Below are 23,323 nucleotides of genomic sequence, written 5' to 3' on the forward strand. Positions count from 1 at the left end.
TCTTAATGTTATTGTTTTCAGGTGCCAGAGAGGCTGGTAGAAGAACCTTGTGTCCAACAGCCACTTGTTTGCTACCATAGGCCTGTTGGATGTTAGTCCCAAGAGACATTAATTTATTCGGGTCCCAAATGAGAGTCAGCCCTTCCCCATTAGCAAGTACATCCTACTTTCTACATTTCTCTTCTGGAGCCCATTACATAGATTATTATTCACACACAGAAATCTACCTTCAGAGCCGGGGGCAGCTGCGCAGTCCAGCCCATGAGGTTCTAGAAATCTGGTCTTGCCCTACCTCCTGCGGGTACACGAGGCCGTGTCTGTGTTCCTTCTGCCGGAGCTCTGCAGACACGCGCGAGGCAGCAGTCCACATCTGAGTTCCGGAGAGATTGCCAAGCAACCTGATCGCTGACCATCACAACCGAAAGAGAGGGAGCGATTCAGGGTTCCTGAGAGTTAGACTTCCAGATCTAGTTCCCTAGATACAGCATCCGAATTCTCCTTTGGAGCCCGTGAAGGATATGTGTCTTTTTAGCGAACTCTAAGGAAACACTGCCCGCATAGGGCCACTGCTCTGAAGTGGCCCACTCTCCGTCTGGCTGGGTAAATACTGGGTCCCGACCCTTAACCCCCAGCCCGAGCAAACACCAGTGGCAAGCATCGCTTTTTCAGTCTGTGGTCTTAAAGGTGGTCTGCTTCCTGTGGTTATAGGAGGGGGTTATCCAGGATCCTCCTAACCATTCTGAAGACCTGAAAGTTGTTGAAAGTCAAGAATTATATCGGATCTGAGTTCATGTCCCTGCTCTGAGTTCAAGTCACTTGCTGACTTAATCTTGGTGAGGTTCATTTTCTAAAAAATTGGTACGTATCCTAACGCATAGGGAGTTCTCACTGACAATAATATCTAATATATAAGTCTGTCGAGATTACAATTGGGAAAATAAATAAAACCAAAGAAAGTTCACATAGAAAAATCGACACAACTGGAACCAAATTAAAAAGGAGTCAGACCGGCTGCTGGAGAGAAACTGCCTTACCTGCCCTTGTTTGCACTGGGCCAAAAGTCCAGGGCGAAGCAGGAACTGTTCTAAGCAGCTGTTGGAGGCGCCAGCAGGGGATGGGCGTCCTGCCCGCGGCCCGTGGTCATGGGCTCTGAAAGAAAATCTGCAACCAATGCACAGCCCAGAGGAGCTGAGCTCATCAACACCCTCAGAAAAATGTTTTTTTCTTTTGTAACTCATGTCATTGCCCCCTTCCTTTTCCTCATAAAAACCCCTGCTTCCACCTTCCAAGTGGGAAGGAACACTGTCTGGGCATCTGTCTGAATCCGTGCACCCCAAATTGCAATTCTTAATCCCAAATAAACATTCATTTTCCTCTCATTGTGGCTCTTTACTTTCAGGTTGACAAACCAAATACACAGCTAATCCTGATATAATTTTGTGAGTTCCAAAACAAGATGAAAAGAATTGAAACATTATTCTTAACCTTTAAACCAACTTGCAGTGACAATGACAATCAACAAAAGGAGAGAGTGACAACTCCCACGTTTAGAGCAGGAGCCCTCCCAGGCCCTGGGCAGTGCACGTGCGTGCAAGGGGGTCTTTGGAGGGCGAAGGCCACGTCCGCCTGGGTTCCTTCCTCTGCCCCCTTTCGGCTCCTACAGCTGACGTCCAGCAATGCCCACGTGCTGACCGGAATCCCTGACAGTCCTGCCTGTGGACATATTTTAAGAGCTTTAGCCCAGTTCTCTGGGACTTGGCATTTAGGGACTCTTGCTCCTTATCTGGATCTAATTTTCAGTTTACTTTTTCCTAAGTTGTTCAAATGCCTCTCTTGTGCCTGAATTCCTGCATCATTCCTTGCTACTAGTATCTTCTCAGAATATTTAGGTCTGGAACCCTGACTAGCTCACTCCCGTCTCCTCCCAAGGACTGGAGTCTGCGTGGCCGCACAGGATGCCGCCCAGCGAGCACCAAGCTGGACTGCGGCATGAACGAGGTATAAAATTGAATTGTGTGCTAAGCTATTGAGATTTTAATGTGGTTTGCAACAGCACCTAACCTAACTAATACATAATTTTTCCAGTGGAAACTGGAGACTATGGTTTATCAGTAGAAAGGTGGTCAGCAGGCTCAACATCAGGAAGGTGTTAGGCTTTGGAAACGACATTGCAAACATTTGTTGCTAGCAGTGATTTGGTAGGCAGACTGTGTGCTTACTGACTTGGAGCTCCAAAAGAGGTTAGAAAACAATGTGAACAGCATGCCTGAACTAGTTTGCATTTGGCAGGGTATTACGGGAAAGAAATGGGCTTAGGAAAGAGTTGGCCACTTTGCAAGTGGAAATGGGAGGGAACAGAAAGAGTCTAAAAGTGCAGGCCATCAAAGGTCTGCTAATGTCTGCGGCTTCCAGATCCAAAACAGTGGGTGATGTGATCGAGAAGGGCTTTGTGTGACCAGAAAACTTCTGTTAAGCAAAGTGACTGAGTCTTGCAGCAAAGGTCACCTTAATAGCCATTTTTTTAGCCACCATTAAATTAAGAAAAAACCAGTGGTGGAGTTAGATAATAAAGTCAAACTGATTTCAGACCAATGTCTGGAAAGCATCTTTGGCTGTGGCTACAGGCACGTGGTACTTATTGCCAGCGAATGAATATGAAGCTTGGTTCATGAGGAAACTGCAGGGCACCTGAAGCCATGCGGGGGGCCTACGGGGGCTTGTTATTAAGGAGCATTAAAATAATCTTCAGAAAGACACTGGTCTGTCAAAGCTCTGCAGCCCCAAGGAAGGCATAACACACTTGAGCTGCGCCACGGAAGAGTCTTGATTTTATTTCATTATCGTGCACATTTATCATGTCAAAACAAGAAAGGAAAAGTGAACTTCAAACGGTACGCTTCTAAGGCCCAGCGGAATGTGGATTATGCTGTCATCAAATTAGGTGGCGAAGCGCTGTGCTTTCGATACAGTGACCTTCTAACTGTGGAAGCAAAACTTTCCAACCCCCTCCCCACCCAAGATCTCCTCATCCTAATCCCTGGAACCCGGGACTGTCACCTTGCCTGTCAAAGGGACTTTGTAGAAAGTTCAGGATCTTGAGGTGGAGAGATATTTTTAGAGTTTAATCTGGATAGAGGACTTTGTTTACAAATATTTAGGTGAATAGCATTTTGTTACTTCAAATGAAGAGTGCAGCAGTCTGCCTGCGTCCTGTCAGCACCGCAGCAGGTCCACAGAGGTAACCGGGGACGGGAACGGGGAGCTGCCCCTCGACAAGCCACGCCCTGTAGTGCGGCTGCTCCCGTACGTGCTGATGGTGGTTTTTTGTTCTGTTTTTGCAACACCTTCCTGATGTTGAGCCTGCTGACCACCTTTCTACCCACACCAGCCTGCCCTGGGCCCTAGGTGAGTCCCCTGTGACACTGCAGTGCGAGCAAACGGGATCACTGTCGTCTTCAACCGAATGCACCAATCGACTCCAGGAGGCTTGCTTTTAAAACGATTAAAGACAAAAATAATGGTGAGGCCACAAATTAACCAAATCCTATTTTCTGCACATTCCAGTTTGGGTTTTTATTTAACGTTGACTATATAATACTCTGCTACTACCTCATGTTTGCCCACCCAGAAGGATGCATTTTTTACTTTAGCTTTCTGTGGAGAGGGATTTTAAGTGTGTATTTTAAACACAGCAGTGGAGCTGAGGCCATTTACATAAAACGTTGAGGTTTACCTACCCTACTTCAAAGAACATCTCAATCCGCAGCCTGAACCATAAACTCAATTAGAAATCAATGAACAGAAGTGAAGGACATACATTTGTTGTCTAAAGAAATAAGATTGTTTCCCTGGAAATATAGTATCTTTCAGTGGCCAAAACACATAAGTGCAAACTAATAACTTACTTTGCATCAGCAGAAACATTGAAATGCCATTAGAAACACTTCCTTTTTATGAAACAATATATGCCAACATGCCATAAAACAGCCTCTCCTACTAAGAACACAAAGGATATCAAACTGTTTCACTATAGTGTTAAAAATCCACCATTTAAAATCCCTTAATAGCAGACCTGCTGCCTGGCTCTCTGGCCCTGAACCTCACTGTCTGAGGAAGCCACTGGGATGGACTGGTGCTACCCTGACCCACTGGTCTCGGCACAGTCACAGCGGCCCTGATAAAAAGAGAAGTGGGAGACCCAGAGGAAAAAATGGGACAGTGATATCAAGCTGTTTTATATACTTTTTATGCTATAAAGTTAAACAAAAACCAAAATCTCCATCCCGACACAAATTTACCGTGGTGTGTTTGCCCAGTTCGAACTACTGATCCAGGAATGTTTTGGTATCTCCAGGCAAGTACAAAAGAGATTTCCAAATTTCAAATCCACATTAATTGTTCAAAACCCATAGCTGTCTTCCCGATCCTCAACCAAGAGGGGTTAGTCTGCAAGGGAATGAATGACAGGTTAAAATCCAAGAGAGGAACCCAGCAGAATCCTGAAAACACCTTCCAATATGGTCAGTCAAAATCACACATTCATGTATTGATATTATTGGCAGAACTTAGACATGTGGGAAGAGGAAATATGAAAAAAAATCTTATTATAGATGAGTATGAACTGATGACCATTTACAATCATTTTGATGCTAAGAGGAAACTAGTTTTTAAAACACAAGAATAAATGGATCTCCCAAACAAAATAATTCTTTTTTTTTACATTAGGAGACTTATATTACAAAGAACTATACTTAGCTTTCGTTTTGAATTTCATCAAAACAATATTTTCTGAAATGCTTTCTCTCAGTATGTAACTACCTAGATAATATCTTTGATTTTTCCTCTTAACTGGCAAAGCCTAAGATATTTACTCTCTGGCCCTTTACAGAACTTGGTGTTCTTGGAAGATGGTGGAGCCATTGGCTGCAGGGGGGCTGTTGATCACTGAACGCTCAACGGGATCACGACATGAATGAGAAATTAACCTCTGGTTCGGTAAGCCACCGAGAATTATGGTTGTTTGTTATAGCAGCAATATTACTTGTGATGACTAAAACAATCTCTTAATTATATGATTGAAATTCACATTCAAGGACACCTCAGAAACCCCGAGTATTTCCAGGAAATATTAAGTCATTTTAGGAAATGGCTAGAGATGAATTATCTTAGCAAAGGAAATCAGCACAGAGAATTCATCTTTTGTTAAATTAGCCAACATTGTTTAAGACACTGTGAGCAAGGTTATATGTAAGGTTGATTTGATGTTTCTCTTTGAATTATAAATTCCCACTTAGTTTTGAATTGAGCAATTTAATGCATTTGAATCAACAAATCACCAGAAGCCACATGAAATCATTTGCTCAATGGCAGTCTTTGCTTAGATGAAGAAAGAAAATGTATTTGCTCTCCAAAATGAGGAATTTCTCTTCCTTTGGAATGATGCAAAAGTATTCCTTGCTTGCAAACTAGAAAAAAATAAATTTTAAGGTCTGAATGGGATATGGCTTTGAAATATCCCCAGAGAGACTACGAGGCAAACCCCTGTAACAAAGTGCAGTCATCTGTCAATATTTCTCAGTAACTGTCAATATTTATCCCACTTAGCTGAGGAACTAGAGAGGGAAAAACACCAAGAGAGAGATTTTTTCCCATCGGACATTGTGAAGCGAGTAATTACCTGAGTTGGTCAGCACTTCACTTTGGGATTAACACTAGAATCAGGTCTATAAGATTAGACTAAATTATGTAAGTGAGGCTCAATATCTCTCTTCAAAATCCCTTATTTAAAAATTATTTGCTAGTTTTATGTAATGTGTCTGTCTATCCCAGATCTCACCAGGATCATTCTTATTAATGTTTCCCGGATGTTCCTAAACATGAGAGTAACTGATTGACCCTTGGACAGCATTTGATTGTGCACTGCTCACCTGCCCCCCACCACACACCAGCCCCACATCCGCCACAGACACACCCGTCAGTGAGTCCTCTGTGGGGGCCCTGCTTCTCCAGGTGGGGACCGGCCTTGGGTCATGACCACCCACCTTTTCTGGGAGGGCTAGTATAGCATGCACTAGATGAGGTAAGGAAGCCATCAGAATATAAATTTTATACAGGCACATATCTTTTCTTTTTCTTTTTTTTTTCAATGCTTTAATCACAGCATCCAAAAAAGTGCCTGACAATTGCTTGTCATCATGTAAGACATTCAGTAAGCACTCAGGTAAGATTTGTTGAATAAGGAATTAGTCTGAGACGGTCTAGAGGAGTTACTGCCTCTCACCAAGGTAAAGCTTCCAGAATCTTGTCTTGCCTCAGGGAGAGACTGTGTCTCAGGACTTAAAAATGAGTGTCCAGGATCTAGAAACCAGCCTAGGACCTACGTGGTCTGGAATTTTGCTTACTGACCTTCATCTCCAGATACCTGTTCTCACGTCTATGCATTGCCACCTGGGCGGGCCCCAGACGTGGTGTCTCAGCTGTGGCTCTGAATCGGTATCTGTCTGCTGCCCGTCTTCCCAGTTCTGTTCTAGGAATGCCTCTGCCACCTCCCGTCAGAACGCCAAGCCTACTCAGCTCTGTGTTGGTTTTCTAAGCCTCTTACAACCAGCTGGGTGTTGAGGTGGAAGCTCTGCATCAATAGTAAGAACAAAATCTAGTCATCAAAAGCAGCACCGCATTTAGAGCCGAGGTGTCATTAGGTGACTTAGAACTCATGCCCAGTGCCCTGGACTAGGACGGACATCTTCCGGCCTCAGCTCGAGGCTGACTCCAGTTGTGGCTGGCCGGTGTCCACGGAGTGGGCAGTCGTGAGAAGTAGGCTGTGCAGATGGAGATAAGCTGTGTATGGGGATCTTATTTTTTCCTTTGGATCAGTCTTGCTTGAGGTGCAGCCAAACGTGGCGTCCCCAGGTCCGAACAGAGGGGAGCTCCCGGACCGTTTGTCTAAGCCCCGTGACTTGTGTCTTTCTGCGAGGTTTACCCCCCCCCCCGACCACCACCACCGTCATCTTCTTATATTGAGCAATACTTCTACATTTTAGATTAATAATCAAGGGTCAAGGTGATTTTTAGATAGTTTGCATTTGTTTTAAGTGTTTTAAATCTCTTTGATTTCAAAAGAGTGACCCTACAAAACACTTACCATGGGTGTGTAGAGGTTTGAAAGCTGAATCTTAATATATAGATTCTGTTGACCAGATGATTTCTAAATTTCAACAGATCAGGAATGCATAATTGTCAATTCTATTAATTCGCACCGAATATTCTCTATACTGTTTAGTATTTTTCTTATTTTCTGTATCAAACATAGATGGCTTCATTTTTTTAAAAACTTATTTAAAAATAATTCTCATAAATTTTCCTGATTTGGGGGCTACGTCTCCTCTGGATTTCTCTACCCAGGAAACCATTGCACTAGTATCTGCCAAGGCAAAGGTGAAGGGTTTTGTTATAAGGAACTGTGTGGATCCAGTCACTCAGGTGTTCTTGAAAGCCTTGCATCTGCCGTCAGCACGCGCATGACCTCACAGGAAGAGGGACCCCGGGAATTATTGAATCTTATTCCCTCATTTTGCTGCTGAGACTCAGGAAAGAGAACCGATGCAGCCAGGACAACACATTCTCTTAGCTCATGGCAAAAACGGGAATAAGAGCCAGAATGCGAGGCTCCTGTCTTAGGACACTTCTGTTATAACCAGCTGCCTCTTTAATTAGCTATAAAATAATAAAAGGTCACTTTTGAAATAAAAGTTGTAAGTGAAAGATTCTTTATTTTACCCCAGATATTTAAATATACCTGTGATGCATTATGATATAAAATCCCAGTTTTATATGTAGGATATTAGAGAAAATTTCCCTTAACATTAGTGCTTGATTTGAGTGCTAAGCAAGGTAGCATGTAACTTTAAGTCAGTATAATGTTCTAATAATATATGATTGTAAATCTTTTCAACCAGTGAGCATTTTCTGGACATTCCTTCTTGCTGGGCACTGTCCCGGCTTCCAGGGAAAATGACTGCGGAGGTTGAAGATGATCAAAGAGAAGTGAAGGACATGGTCTTTATTAAATGAGACCTTCAGTTAGAAGTGGGGGGTGGTGGGGAATGTGAACAAATAAAACAACTTGCTTACTGATTTTTCAGCTCTTCCCAACTAAGATCTGGTGAGAGAGGGAACCGTCCTTAAATTCTCTCTCTTTCACGCGAATCCCATCCTAGGTATAAACGTTATGCCTCTATCTCAAAACAGTTACAGAGTCTGATCACGTCTTCCCATCTCCGCCTCATGTAATAACGAATCCAACCCCGTTTTTGGATGTTTGATGCTCAGTTTTAAGCTCTCCTCCTCCCTCCCCCTGTGCCCTGAACTGGGAAAGCTGAGGGGAGAGCCCCGCCTGCCACTGGTCCGGGGGAGGCACAGCCCTGCAAGGACCCTCAGTGCAGTCCCACTTCTGGGTCCCTTGAGAGGTCTGTCCTGTTCTCACCAAAAGCCTCCTTACATGAGGCTGGGTTTCTGCCTTCTCGGCATGTGTGCATCTGAGGGACGCCACCCGTCTCGACATCGGAACCCAGTTTTGGATGGAGGTGCATTCGGCTTCTGTGCAGGGGCCACGGCACTTGTCCTGATGGCTAAGCTACTGTCCCCCTGCCTGGACGACCACGATGGCCTTCTGTGTCCCCCCTCCAGCCCTTGTCCCACTTTTGTGTCCTTCCATAGGGCAGCCAGGATGGCAACTGTAAATGTAAGTCATCTCATGTCACTGCCCCTCTAAGGCCTCCAGTGGATCCATTCACGGTGAGAGCCGGTCCTTCCTGCGGACAGCGAGGCCGAGCCGCCCTCCCCCCTAGGGTCAGGGCCATCTCTCACCGTCCTGCCCTCTCCCCTTTGTCCCCACGCTCTGGCTGCCTGCAGCCGCCTCTCTTGCTCCCTGGACTTGGAAGGCTGCTCCCCTCACCCTCCTTTGGTGTCCCCTGCCGGACTCTGGTCCTCGGCTAGTCCTCCAGGGGTCCAGGAGGCTGGTGCCCGCATTTCCCCTGTTTCTGCTCAAGGATCCCCTTACCCCTGGGCCTCTTCTGATCACTGCAGGCAGTGACCTTGCCCTCTGACACGCTCGTCTCCATTCCCTGCTTATTCTTTCCTTATCACCTTGGCCACCACACACCCACCCCTGCAACATATTACATATTATGATATATAAGGATCATCTGTTTTCAAGTCGAAGTTAAGCTCCCTGAAGGCAGGGACTGTGTTTTGTCCATTGTTATGTCCCCAGTACTTCTTGGTGCCCAGCATAGAGTGAGTCCTCGATATTTGTCAAGGTACACATGCACACACACACGCACACACACAGCCGATTAGCTAACCTTGCCTTCTGTCTGTACACACACAGGTATACGATGAACATCCACAGTCTTCCCTTATTCTCAGTTGAGACCTCCATCCTCCCCGGGGTGCAGACACGCAGGAATATGCAGGCTCAGAGAGTTAGTAAAAGAGAACTTTGTTTTGTTTCCTGATCTTATTCCAGTCATACTTTGGCTACAAAAACTTTTAGTTGGCCTGCCATTTCTGCCGGGACTATGAGGCCGCATCTTCACCTGAGAGAGCCCTGGGCCTTGCGTGTTCAGGTGGACGGAGACGGGGATTCCGGAGGCATCTGGGCCTTGTGGACGTCAGGCACCATGGTAATCAAATGGCAGAATTATTCTGCCAGGCACTTTCTGAAGTTCCCCGTGTTCTCTGCAGTCCTGTGCCCTGTGGTTTCCACATGGAGGGCGAGTGGGCAGGACACTGCTCGGGAAGCTGCGGGTCCCTCTGTGCCCCAGAGCTGACTGGGCACGGCCGCCCTCCGGAGGCCGTGGGGGCTCCGGGTTTGCACCCCCCACAGGAATGAACAGGACCAGGGGCTCAGTGGGGCGCAGCCCCCCCACATCGTCCACCAAGCGAGTTGTGCCTGCAGAAAGCTGGACGCAACGAGGGGCTTGTGCAACATCCACATTTTTACTTCTTGGCCTTCTACATATTTCTTTTGTTAAATCATCATTTTAATAACCATATCTCTAAGTATACTTAAGTGCAAGGATCAAGGGTGTGGGATACCCTCAGGGCCCACAGAGCTTTGACCCTATTGCATCTTGACCTTGTGGCCATTTGGGCACGGATGTGCGGTGGAACCTGGCCTCCCAGCCTGCGTGCCTCTGAGCGTGGTGTCTGCGCTGTGGCCCTGCCTTGTTCGTCCCTCCCTTTATGCCACCTCACCTCCCACGCCATGTGTCCTTTTACTTCTCCCATTCTTACCACGTTTACTGTGGCCTTGCATTTTAGTCACTTTTACAGGCTGGTTTTCCCAAGTGTCAGCTGTTTGAAGGCAAGGAAGATACTTTGTGTCATTGCCTTAGCCTTGGGCCAAGTCCTTCCCCAGGAATCAGAGGGTCTGGATGCAATTTAGAATCTAGCTGCTTAGCGTCAGTCAGAAGAACCCTGGGTTTCTTGGCTGCACCCCAAGCTTCTAAGAACTAGCCTAAAAAATATAAACAGGATAATAATCTTCAGCCTCTGCCTTGATGTCAAAGTAGCTCATAGCAGGGGCAGTGAGGACCGAGACCTCTAACAGTGGTGTCCAGACCCCACAGTTCACTCTGGTCCCATCAGAAACTTCTAGTCAGTGGGGTCCAGCCAGCACCCTATCAGGACAGGCAGTGGTCTGTTCTCACCATAGTATTGGATTCACAATATATTTAGTATCCTAGTAAATTCCTGGTACATTTATATTTTGTGCTTATGGAATCTGTTCATCTGCAATAATGCCTCTTTTCCTGTAGTCTTACGGTGTCTGGTGAGGATCCCATCACTGTTAGTTTAGTGTTTTTAAGGTAGATTTCTTTCCTACCTTGTGTTTGCGATCTTGTGTCCGATGCATATTTCTAGTAAGCGGCATATCCTTGCTTTTTCCTTTTATGTCCATTAAGAAAACTTACAACTCTGTAACAAAAATAATCACTTTTTCCCAGGTTAGTGGTGCTACGACCTCAGGATCTTTGCTCCCCCTTCCCCTGCCCCTCGCATATTCTCTGTCACCCGTTTCTGTGAAGGGCATCACCCCATCGTCCTCCGGCATCCATTGCTCCTCTGCGGCATCAGCGCGGCTGAAGTACGGCCCTGGCTGTCCACATGGTTCTCTTTGTTCGTGAGCCTTTGATATGAGGGGCCTATGTGTGGTTTACTGTGTATTGGGGTCTGTAGCAATTCTTAAATGAGTGGCTCATGGCTTTGATCAGTTTTGAAAAAAATCTTGTCTATCATCTATTTAAATGTTTTTAGCACAAGGCAGCTCAGTGGTGGAATTCTTGCTGTTCTCTCAGTCCTTTCCTACTGAAACCTCATAACATAATGTTGCCTTTAAACCGTTCAGTGCCATCCCAAGGTAGCCCATTGCTCCTGAAAAGAGAGAGATGCAATAGTAGCCATGGCGATGGCCACAGTCACAGCAAGGCCAGTCACTGGCTGTGGACGGCTCGCTTTGCGGCAGCGGCCGGTGTGAAGGAAGTCATGTGGATCATCACTGCTTCACAGGGCTGTGGTTATCCTCTGATTACGGATGAAGAAAGTGAGCTTTAGAGCATAAATAACTCAAATTCATCCAGCCTGACAGTAGGAGAGCCTGGTCTCTGTCCTTCCCGGGCACCTCGGGGGGCAGAATGGAGCTCCGAGAAGTCCGGGGGCCTCCTTGGGGCCTCTTTGCGGTGGGAGAGGACTGAAGGGCTGCAGCCCGGAGCCCCCACAGTGAGGGGGGCGCAGGTGAGACCTGGGACTGAAGAGCATGTGCCCCGCCCCCTCTGTGCCGAGTTCCATGTTCCCAGCACTTCCTACCACCCTACACTGTGCCAGGGGGCATAGTAAGGCTCTTCTCTGCAACCATGACCCCATATTTCTTCCTCTCTCTGTTTCCTAACTCCTATTCTGAGCCCCAGTCTTAGTTTCAGCTGCTAAAGTTTTTAATGATCACTAATAGAACTAAAGCTACAGGAGGCCTTGGAGAATTGATGAGGAAACCCCTGTGTGATAGAAGGTGGGGCAGCAGGGAGGGCTTCAGGGCTCACTGGAGGTGAGGCCCTGCTCAGCTCTGCTCCCCGGGCACAGGCCCCCTCGCTGACAGGTGGCGTAAGGTATGTTCTCTCTCTAGGGTACTTAAGGAAAATTCCTGAAGATGGAATGGCTCCCAGACAGCAGGCTCAGAGGTTGCGTAAAGAGGCCCTCCCCTCGATCACACTGTTACCCTTAAAAAGCACTAACCTCTGCCTTGAGGAAATAAAATTCACTTTCTCACATTCCACTATTACACAGAGTAGAATAGACAGGGTAAAGATTAAGGCTATAAAAAGTAAAATGTAGTATCTGCATGCCTGCTGATGGCTGTCACTGCCTATCATTTAAATAATTACGTTTTCATTTTTAGTCATTCTGTTTTAAAATTTTAATGTATTGACAACTAACTAGAATATTTCCTGGAGGCCTTTCCTGGTGTGTGTGTGCATGTTTTAAGCCAAGTCATGTTTGTGCCCCAAAGTCACTAGAACTGATAGGAAAATAAAAGTACTACTCTGGACTCAAGGCCTAAAAGAGACCAGGAGTTGTTAGGGGACATCTAACAGCCCTGGTCTTTTCTTTCCTTCTTTCTCTTTCTTCCCATGTTCATCAGAAGCATCTTCTGTGGCCAGTCGGGGGGATAGTTCTGAGGTGGGAGGAAAGGCAGCCCTCAATTCTTCGCTTCAGATTAGAGCAGAAGCACCCAAATCATCTCAGTTGTCATGTACTCAGTCAAAGGAAAGAACAATAGGATTTCAGTTAGGATTTTTAGTTGTAAGCAACAGAAATCAACGTTAGCAAACTTTAAGCAAAAAAAATTATTGTAAGGATTTTGGAATCTCACAGAATCCTTGGAAAGAACAAAGAACCAGGCTTAGAAAACATACCAGAATCATGAAGCCTTGGGTGCAAGAAACAGTCTGGACCTGCCATTCGATCCCCTTAGAGCTTCTGTGCAGCCTCCACCAGGTGAGCGCTCCAGATGGCCACCGCGGCCTCGCTTCTCCCGCACGTCAGCTGCCCGGCTCTCTCAAGGTCCACAGCCTGAGACGAGAACACCTGTCTGTCCTCGTCCAAGTCTCAAGAGGAGAGGGTGTCTCAGTCCTCCCATTTCCCAGTGGGAGATTCTGCATTTTCACCAAATGGGAGAATCCCTATAATCAGAAGGGGTTCAACTTTTAGGGAGGCAAAGAACCTGTTGTGAAGAGTCAACCATTTCCCAGTTCATTTAGCTGCTGGGCTAATTTCACGGCATCCTGTGAATTCATCAGACTTTCTATTCTCCTGGACTAACTGGCTAAATGATGAGTCTGGTTTGTCTAGAAGTCCTGGCCAAAGGGGACAGGGGTTTTCTATGGGAAATACACATGGGGGAATAGTCTCAATAATCAGAGTACTTCATTCTCAAAATGATTCCATGCCTGAATGGCCTTAAAATCTAGAGGAAAATGGAAGTGTTAACATCACAGCATTGGGAATTAGACCTGTTATGTATAATGTCTGTTAGTTGACTGGATACCTCCAAAGGCAGCTTCTGTTTGGTGTTTAGTTTTGCATCAGACTCTGTGCAAAGCTATGTATATGTTACCTACTTCCATTCCCACTATTATTATCTTTATTTTACAAACGACACAGGACTTGTAATGAGGTAAAGTGATTGGTTTGGGGCTGGAGGGCCAGAAAGTGGCAGCGCCCCCAGGATCCTGGTCCTCTGGAGGGAGCCGGGCGGCAGGTACTTCCTCAGACCTGCACTCGGCTCCGTGCGCCCAGGAAATGGCTGCTGCCACTTTTATTGCAACGTGATCATCTTTGAGCTAAGTTTTATTATTATCATCAAAAGAAATGCATCATGGAATGTAAACAGAGCAGAAACTAGAAGCTGTGTGTCTTCCTCTCCATCTGGATCTATTTCCTCACAGTCTCCCCACACCTTTATTTTTCCTCCTGCGGAGGCAGGGAAAGCTGGATGGAGGGACGGGATCGGCTGCAAGAGGGGCTTGGCCGGGGTCTGGGCCTGCAGGCAGCAGGGGGGAGTCCCCACTTGCGTATCATTTACAAAGAGAGGCGTTCCCCGTACATAAGCCCGTTCCTAGACAGAAACTTAGCTTGGAAAAGAAGCCATGAATCCTAGAGAGCTTAAAAAGAAAAGAAAAAAAAGTTTACAGTTGCTAATTGGTTAATTAGTGCTTAATTCAAATGACTGTAAATGTGATCCCAGACGAACAGCGGGGAACAAGAAGGGAACAGACGTCGGGGCTCGCCGTGGAGGGCCCGTGGCTGAGGGTCAGCAGGCGGCCGGCCCGCGGCGCCTCGTCCACCCTGGAGAGGCTGTGCGGGCCTCAGGCAGCACGTGAGAGGCAGAAGCCTGATAACTTAGTTCCTTTCATTTCTCTGCCCCCTCCGCCCCCCGCTCCGTTCCGTCTGCAGGGGAGGCTCAGAGCCGCCTGGTCGCCGCAGGGAGTGCGCACGCGCGCAGCCATTTGTTGCGTAGCATTTGCCGGGGCTCTGCTGTGCGCGCCGAGGGAAAGGCTGCGAAAAAGCCACAGGCTTACATCCTCTCCCACCCCAAACAGGCCCCAAGGAAGCCCCAGGGCTCCTCTGAGCCCCATTCTGCCACCTGAGCTGCCTGGTTCCTGCCCTCATGCGCCTCCCGGTCTTGCCCAGGAATGAACTTTCATTCGGTGATGACATAACCATCTTCGTGACGTTTGCCCTGAAGATAAAGGGACAACCACTCGGGCTCCAAGGCGTGGGAAGGAAGGGCGTGCAGGACTGGAAATCGGCTCCCGTTTCTTCTTCCTTCCTCTTTCCTCAGCCCACACCTGCCATAATCCAGCAAGAAATGAAGACCACGTGTCCATGACCAGGAAACGAATGAAGAGGCATCGGTAGTGTTTGCAGAAATCAAGGGCACCTCGCCTCGCTCAGACTCAGACCGAAGCCTCCAGGAAAGCTGGTGAGGCCTTCCGCCCAGTGGTCCCACAGGGCACGGGCGCGAGGCCAGTCCCTTCCAGGGGTCTCATTCCCAGGGAGGGTGTCCCTAAAATAGGCCAGCAAGGGATGTTCGAGACAGCAAAGGCTCTCTAATGGCTAAAGGATAATGGGGTTGCATAGTTTCCTTATATTCTCTGTGTCCTTAAGTCTCCGTGTGGCTTTTTTGGTCCTGAGCTTTGAAGGGTGTTCACATCATAAACAGAGAGGCATGTAAGAACCACCTAATACTTCCCGGCAGCTGAAAACTCTTCTTAATAGTAGCTAACATTCATTAAGGACTTACACACCCAACGCATTTCAAGCCTGATCCTTTGGAGGCATTATTATCCTGCTTCATGCTGTAGTCAAGCCAGGACTCGGGGGTCTGAAATTCAGTTCAGTTCCTAAGAGCTTGAATACTACATTTGACACAGAATACTTCAAATCAGGATCTCAAAATCATATTACATTTCAGGGCAATGCTTTTTACTCTGCCACCTGGGGAAAGTTATTCAGCCCCTGCGTGATGGTTCTTACAGTGCAAGGGCTCAACTTACAAACTCCAAGATCTTTTCCAGTTGCGCCATTTTTCTAATGCCACCCGATGAATCCTGCCTTCTCCCTGGGAGAGGGTGACGGTCAGGACCAGTTCAAAAGCATTTGCTGCCTTATTTGGGAGAATACGTGGCCAGAAAGAAAGAAGCAGATTTTAATGACACCTAGACTGAAGCAGTATTTAGTTTCATTTTTTTCCCCAAAAAATGTTTTCTAATTCCCCATGGGTGTTCTTTATACCTGGTTAGATAGGAATTTCAGAAATGAAACTCGAGTCCTTTCCAGTGAATCTAAAATGAAATCCTAATGAGAGTGTGCTCTGTTTATGTAGGGTGTGAGTTGGGCGGGGGACAATTTCCCTACCACATTTGCAGTGAGCTTTTGAAAAATGGCAATTTAGATAAGGCTTGTCAGTCTGCTCACAATGGCTAGAATTCAACCCTCAGAAAGTTGGAAATGAGTATTGTCCTCTCAACCAGAGCATAGGACCAAGCTCGATTTTCTGCCCCTCCTGGATTCCTATGCAATCATTTAAAAAAAAACAATCTTTATAGTGACTCTTGCAAATGTCTCTGCCTCCAAATAGAGAATAATAAACTATTCCAGGCCTCCACAGAGAGCCGTGAGGACTCATTTTTTTTTGTGAATGTTAATCAATGATAGGCATGGATATCTGCAAAGTAGGGCTTCTCTCCAATCTAAAATTGGCCAGGTCACTGACTGAGGTCTGAGTGAGCCTTGCAGCTAGAGTTTGGCATGTAATTCGGTGCCTTTGTTCCCTTTGCATTAATCCAGACCTTGGCCAGAACTAGAGGGCTCTCCGCAGAGACGGTGCCTCTAATGATCTATTTACATTCTGACCATGCTCTCTAATTACGTAAATATTCAATCACCTCTATGCTGGCTTGACTCTTAAGATATTGAGAACATTTTCTATATATAACATTTGGCAAAGTTTCCTGGTCTGTATGCATTAAATGCTACAAGAAAATATGTGCTGTGGGGAAAACAGAATCAAGCCGAGAGCTTTCCAATAATTCATCATTCTTCCAAGGTGAAAAACCCAGCCCTCACCCTTCGAGCACAACCCATACACCTCACAATGTCAAGATTTCTTTTGCAAGAGCCGGACGTGCCGTCAGACTGTCCATTTCTTCGAGTGTGTAGTGGCTGTGAAGTTGCACATGAGGTACCGCGCATCTTGACTGTTCTGGGCCAGATGTGCCCCCCTGGGTGTCACTGTACCCACAGGGAGCAGGTTGGGGTGGTCACATCTTCTTGTGTGCGATCCCAGGAGGAGGGAAGCAAGCCTGAGCGAGCTCTGATTGCCTCTCCTCATTGCACCCTAGCTCTCGCTTCCCCAAACCCTCTGATCTCCATCTCCAGAGACTCCCCCACTCCACCCCCCTCTGCATGGCAGCTGCGATGGCTTCCTTGCTCTCCTCTTCATAAGGACATTGGTCATATTGATGAGGGGTTCACACTCCAGGATGGCCTCATCTTAACTGATTGCATCTGTGATGGCCCCATATCCAATTAAGGACACGTTTTGAGCTACTGGGGGTCAGGACTTCTGCATAGGAACTTTTAGGGGATACAATTCAACCCATAGCACCTTCCTTCAAAACCTGGAACCAATGTAATTCCCTCTAAAATGCTTGCCCGACGATCTTAGTGGGAGTCCCTCTTCGTCTGTGTCCCCACAGTGCCTGCGTCTATCTGTCAGCGCTCTTCTTTCTGTAGCACCTGTTTCACTAGCTCATTCACTTACCTTCCCTGCCTAAGGGTGCGTGCTGCGTGTTTGGGAACATGCGGTAAATAGAACGTACCTTCTGCCGTCACGAAGCGCCTAGATTCATAGGAGTAAGAATCTCAACTCCAGAAGGGTGGCGATTTTCATCTCTTGGAAGATAGTGAGTAAATTCTGGTTGAATTCAATAATTACTCTTCAGTGTAATATTGTCATGATAGATACATATGAAGGAACAATGAGTAATAAAGGAGAATGTTTCATCTGGAAAGATCAATAGACATTTGACCGACCAAGTGGGGAACAATGGAGATTTCAAGCAGAGGCGGCAGTAGTTCGGGGAGCATGGAAGGGCAAATTGTAGTGGAACACTGCCAGCAGCTGTGGGCACCTGCAGTACAGGAGTGGGGTGCAAGGTGCAGGGGTCAGGGGTCACAGCCCGAGTGTGTGCCAAGTCATGATCAGGAACGCAGGTGGCACCGGGTGTTGAGTGCAATTCTCGTTCCCTCCAAATCTGCTTGAAGCCCCCAAACTGAGGGCAATTGATGTCAAGAGGAGCGGCAGATGCCTTATTAGGTCTTATGGAGTCCAAAGCAGGCCTCCCCTTCCCCAGCCCCCCTCTGGCTTGTACAAGAGTTTGGTCTGTTGAGGAGTCATTGCCAGGGGCAGTGGGCCTGAGGGCTGGAGGGGGTTCTCACCTTCCCGGCTGCTTCCCCCTGCGTCTCTGACGGGGAGAGAGGCGTGCAGAGAGCCTGAGGATGCCAGCGTTTCATGGGCACGTTTGTGCTCTTCAGCTGCAGACTCTCGAGGCCCTTCCCGGGCAGCCGCCAGCCTGGGGCAACCCCTCGGGCCATTTGCCCGGACCCAGAGGCCGTTTGCCCGGACCCAGAGGCCGTTTGCCTGGACCCAGAGGCCGCCTGTGCTTGCTGACTGGAGAATCGTAAGGGCGAGAAGCCGGGCAGAGCTCTGTGACCAGCAGCAAGGCCAGGGCTGAGCAGCGCGCAGAGGGGTCCTTTGGGCATCGCCGCGGCTGCGTGCGCCTTGTGCATGGCCACCGAGGAAGGGCCGGCTCCCGGGTGAGGGTGCCACAGGGGAAAGGCACCGCGGGCCGAGTTACTGCGGCAAGAGCTAGAGGCAGGGCTGTGGGTGTGGAGAGTCCAAGGCAGGCCCAGCAGGGCGCACTGCACCCCCCGCATGAGTGGCCCGGTGGGGAGACCCTCCAGGGAGCCCCAGTGGGCTCCGTGAGTGAGCGGCGCTAGGGCCGCCCCGCTGGCTGGGAGAGAATCACCTGCAGCCCCATCTGGGTGGGCGGTTCGTCTCTCTTTCTCCCTTGGTCCCCCTCACTCGCCGGATCCCAGAGCTACAAGCACCAGCACGAGAGGGCATCAGAGGGAAGTCCGCGGGCAGACACGTTCCCAGCCCCGCCCTGCGGCTTTGAAGTGATGCTGAAGTTCGAACTCAGATGAGGCTGGATTGGCTTCTACGTCTGAGCTGCAACTTACTGCTGCCGTCCGCCCCCGTCCACTGAATAAGCTGTTACACAGACACCATCTACAGGGGACGCAGAGCTGCTAGTGGGTTTAGGCCCAAGACACCTGTACTCAGGTTATCCTTGCAGAAACGGCAGTGAAGTCGTGCCTTTCTCCTGCACCCCCCACACCAGCTTGCTAGGTAAGCCCCCTCTTCACCCACTGTCACTTCTCTCTGCTTCTAACACGACCCTTAGAGCACGACTCGCCTCTTCAGAGAAGCACAACTGGTTTTCCACTTACCTTGGCATCGCCGATGAACGCCTCTTCTCGCACTCACACGGGGGTCTAATGGGAATCAGAGCTGCCTTCTTTTTCTCTTTTTTTATCCTTAGAGCCTAGCAGTTTCTACATAAAAATACCTACTAAGTAAAGTAAGAAAAAAGACATACATGTTTTTATGATTACACTAAGTTCCCTGGAAGTGATCTTTATGTCTTACTGGTATTTATATTCCTGAATTTATCTAGAATAGTTCTTGATTACTCTTTGTTGAAATGAAGTTAGTTTCAAGTTACTTTTAGTGACTTTGAATTCAGGGTGCCCGGGGATTACTAGGTGATGCCTGTGGCCTCTGGGTGCTCCGATTGTCTGTTCTTTCCTGCTGGGGCCAGTCACGCTGTCTTATCCCCTCACAGGTTTTGTCATATCATTGACTCTCTGTGTTACTCGGGTTTGCAAAGATGTTTCTAGAAATAATCTGAGGCATAGAACAATATTATATCTTCCTTCTACATGTACCCGGCAACAGAGACATTCAGAGATCATTTTAATCTGATTTCTTAATGAGATTGTTCTGCCTGATCCGGATGGTTTGAAACCAGGCTGCAGTCAGAGAGGCTGGTATACTGCCGGGGCACCCTTTCTCCTGACATACAGCCTTTTGGGGTCCTGATCCAAGATGCAGCTCATTTCCAGACTCCATCTGTGGCCCCAACCCCTGTGAATATTCTGTTTAGTCTTCAGCGAATGTCCCCAAGGCACCAGCAGCCATAAGGAGGAGTCTCTTTCTCTTTAGGGTCTGGGCCAGTGTCCCTCATTGTCCGTTATCTCTGGACCTCCAAACAGAGGACTTTCTCTCGTGCCCATGTTTCCTAGCTGTGCCCAGTGCCCATCCTCACTCTGGTCCGATTGCCTTGTCCGTCATTCGTGGGTGTGGAAGTCTTGAGCATCATAGTGCTGAGCTGAGTTCGTGGTTTTCTCTAACTTTAAAAGAACGACCATTGGCTTTGGCAGATTTTAAATTAACCAGAGTAGGATCCCGGATTGTGGCTTGACTGCTGGGCAACAGTTTGAAAGCTACCAGAAAATGTTAATGAAATATCAGTGTCTGCGCCTCCCCAATTTCAGGCCAATACAGAATGCATTTAAACTTTCATGCAAGTCTGTCTTGATTCCCTATGAATCTGTTTTTATCTTGGTTATGATAAAATGCAAGCAAGCATTAACATCACAGTAACGTAAATGGCTTCCACAGAGAGCCCACGGGCCACCGGATCCGTGAACAGGCAAGAGAAATAAAACAATGACAACTGACAAATCAGACGCAGGAGCAAAGCTTCTTTCTGTGCTGACTTCAGGGTTATTTATGAATTGCTTCATCGGGCATTTATCTGCCCCCCAAGGTATGTCAAGGACGATCAGGGTGCTGGGAAGGAGGGGGTGCAAAATGTGGAAAGAAGCCATGGTTCTCCCCACCCAGTGGGCATTCCCAGCACCTGCTTAATATAGTATTTCTCTAGAAACTGTCCACCACTCACTCAGGGGTGTTCTATTTGTTCTACTGCCCAAACATGTTGTGGGGGTTCCTAAAACTGGCTTTGCCTGGCAACAAAGACGTGACCCTTAGCTGGGAGCAGCTAAGGGAAGGGAGCAAGACTTGCTGGCATTAGGAGAGGTGGGTCTTCTGCTACGCCCGTTGGATGGGGTGGGAGGAAACTGATGGGAAAGGTCACCCCAGAAGTTGGCTCCTGACTCTCACCGTCCACTTCACCATTGCCCCTTGTGTTGCATGTCAGCCTCCTGAATGAGAACCCCTTTCTCCCATTTACCTCCCTTCCCACTGTGCCCAAAGCAAAATATGGTAGTGAGACGTGCTCACATGAATTCATGGCTGTCTAGGGCAAGGCCACAGTCAAGGCACAGCACAGTTCCCAACATTTTAGTAGACCAGAAGCTTGAATTAAAAGCCAACAAAGAGCTGAGGATGTACAAATTCACTAAGTGTCCACTCCCTAGACTCTGTCTGGAAATTTCTAACACTCCTTAAAGGAAGCAACTGTTCAGCAAAGTGTTGAAGAGAATTAGCAAATTAAACAGACTGGCCAAATACTGTGGACACTGCCCAAGCTCCTCATATCAGCTCTTGTGCTAACATCCAGGGCCATGACTAGGAAGTCACAGTATTTCTCTTCTTTCTCCATTATAAATCATTCAGCCAAAATGACATCCTGGTGAAGTCAAATATTTATGAATAAGCTGGTTGAACAAACCTGCCTTGTTGAATATGGAAACTAAAGATAAATGTATTAACATTGTGATTTGACAGACCTAGAGAACAGCAAGTTGGAAGATTACAAATGTGAAAGCTTTGCGAATTCAAGGGCCAAAATATGAAGCAAATCCTACTGCATTAACAGCACAATAATTCACATTTCCTAAGGAAGCTGATCTGATACTGGCAGTAATTGTACAATTGCTTCTAAAAAATTAATTGTAAAATCGCACTGTTTTTGCTGTTGGTTTTCTAGTATGTTAATTAATTAATTAATTGAAACTGGGCTTGATTGTCCAATTAAAGTTTAATTAATATGTAATTGGAACCAGGCAGGCAAAGCATTGCTTACCAGCACCCCTTTGGGACCTGCTTTTGAACAGATCAAAATGATTTATAATTAGGTGTCAATTATTTATATGTTGATTGTATTGCTCCAGGGCCTGAGAGCATCTTGAAAAGCTTGTTCTCAAGAGGTCTAAACTTCTTTCTCACCTGTAGTATTACTTATGTTTATTATTGATTTTCTTAGCCTGACAGCTTCACAGAGACTAACACCAGACTATACACAGCTTTTTCTTTGCTTGTTTTAAAAATTCTAAACTTACGGCCAGTGATTTAATAGAATTTTCTTATGTTTTATTTAGTTTAGTTTTTCAAAGAGGACCTCATTAGTGGACAGCCTTGTGTGTTTATTTACAAGAACCAGTTTGACTAAATTCAGCTTAAATCTGGATCTCTTTTTTTGAGAGGGGATGTGTCATAAACGAAATGGATCGATTCATCCTCCCTCTTTCCCTCTCTCCCTCCTTTTTCCTTTTTGCTGCTTTGTGGAAAGGTCCTGGGCCTTTATGTTTGTGTGTGGGCCGCACTGATCCAGGGTTTGCTTAATGTAGTTCTCATCAAAGATATTTTACATTCATTTAGAACTTGCATAAACAGTGTCTCCTTTAATCTTCACAAATGTAAAAATATTTAGAGATAATTATGTTTTCCAATTTAAATATGGGAAACTAAGTCTCAGGAAAGTGTCAGAATCCAGACCAACAGTTCCTAGGTAATGGCCTTAATCTTATTACAATGTTAAGATGTTGTGTATCATAACATCACAGAGTGAAATACCTATTAAATGTTTCATGATTATGCCACAGGGACACGTAACTGAATCAGGTGAGCTGGGAATACTCTGCCCCCTCATTCAGGGCTCTTGCTGTTCAGAGGCTAAGAGAACACCAGCGTCTCTGTGTCAGATAAACTTAGACCCCCACCAGTTCTCAAGCACAGAGTCCTTTGAAACCTCATCAGAAAACCCCCGAATATTTTAAATGGTTTTCTTACTTTTCAATTTTGCCTACAAATGTTCATTTTTGGCAGTAGGTCTAAACTTCTTTTATGTCTTCTCAAAGACTTATGTCCTTATCCAACGCTTTGTCCATGAACCCAGACAACAGGGTCACGCAGTCCAGACACAAGTGTGACCTGTGATGCTAGCTAAAGTATCTATGTTGGACCAGTGCCACCTTGCCCATTAAAATTTCACATTTGTACTTATGCAAATGCTCAGAACTAAGCATTTTTCATTTTTAAAAATCTACAGCAATTTTCTTTAACAGGAACATGGTCTCTACACCTCTTCCACTAACCTTTCTGAAAATATTAAAATTACCTAACTTGATAGATTTATGAATTTAAAAAATAATCAGTCAAACAACATGACTTCCATTAACCTGGGATGAAAGTGGCTCCTCCATTAAAAATAAAAAACAGAAAAAAACTGACAATAACGTTCCATGGAGATATTTCTGAAGCCAAATGCAGTCACTATTGAAAGCCAATACAGAAAATGTAGCATATGATTTTTTAAGACTTATTTAAATATATATTCATGTAGGTCTAAGTAAAAGATACATTTAAACACATGCATGCAACTAAAATATA

General features: G+C 46.6%; 1 long non-coding RNA gene across 1 annotated transcript; it reads left to right on the forward strand.

Moving 5' to 3' along the window:
* Positions 1–14,611: 14,611 nt before the first annotated feature.
* On the forward strand, positions 14,612–17,610 carry LOC140846621 (uncharacterized). Its single transcript, XR_012125936.1, has 3 exons — positions 14,612–15,040; positions 16,667–16,801; positions 17,398–17,610. It is a non-coding gene; the product is annotated as an uncharacterized lncRNA (long non-coding RNA).
* Positions 17,611–23,323: the final 5,713 nt, after the last annotated feature.

Source organism: Manis javanica, chromosome 15 (genome assembly GCF_040802235.1).
Source record: "Manis javanica isolate MJ-LG chromosome 15, MJ_LKY, whole genome shotgun sequence".
Taxonomy (NCBI): domain Eukaryota; kingdom Metazoa; phylum Chordata; class Mammalia; order Pholidota; family Manidae; genus Manis; species Manis javanica.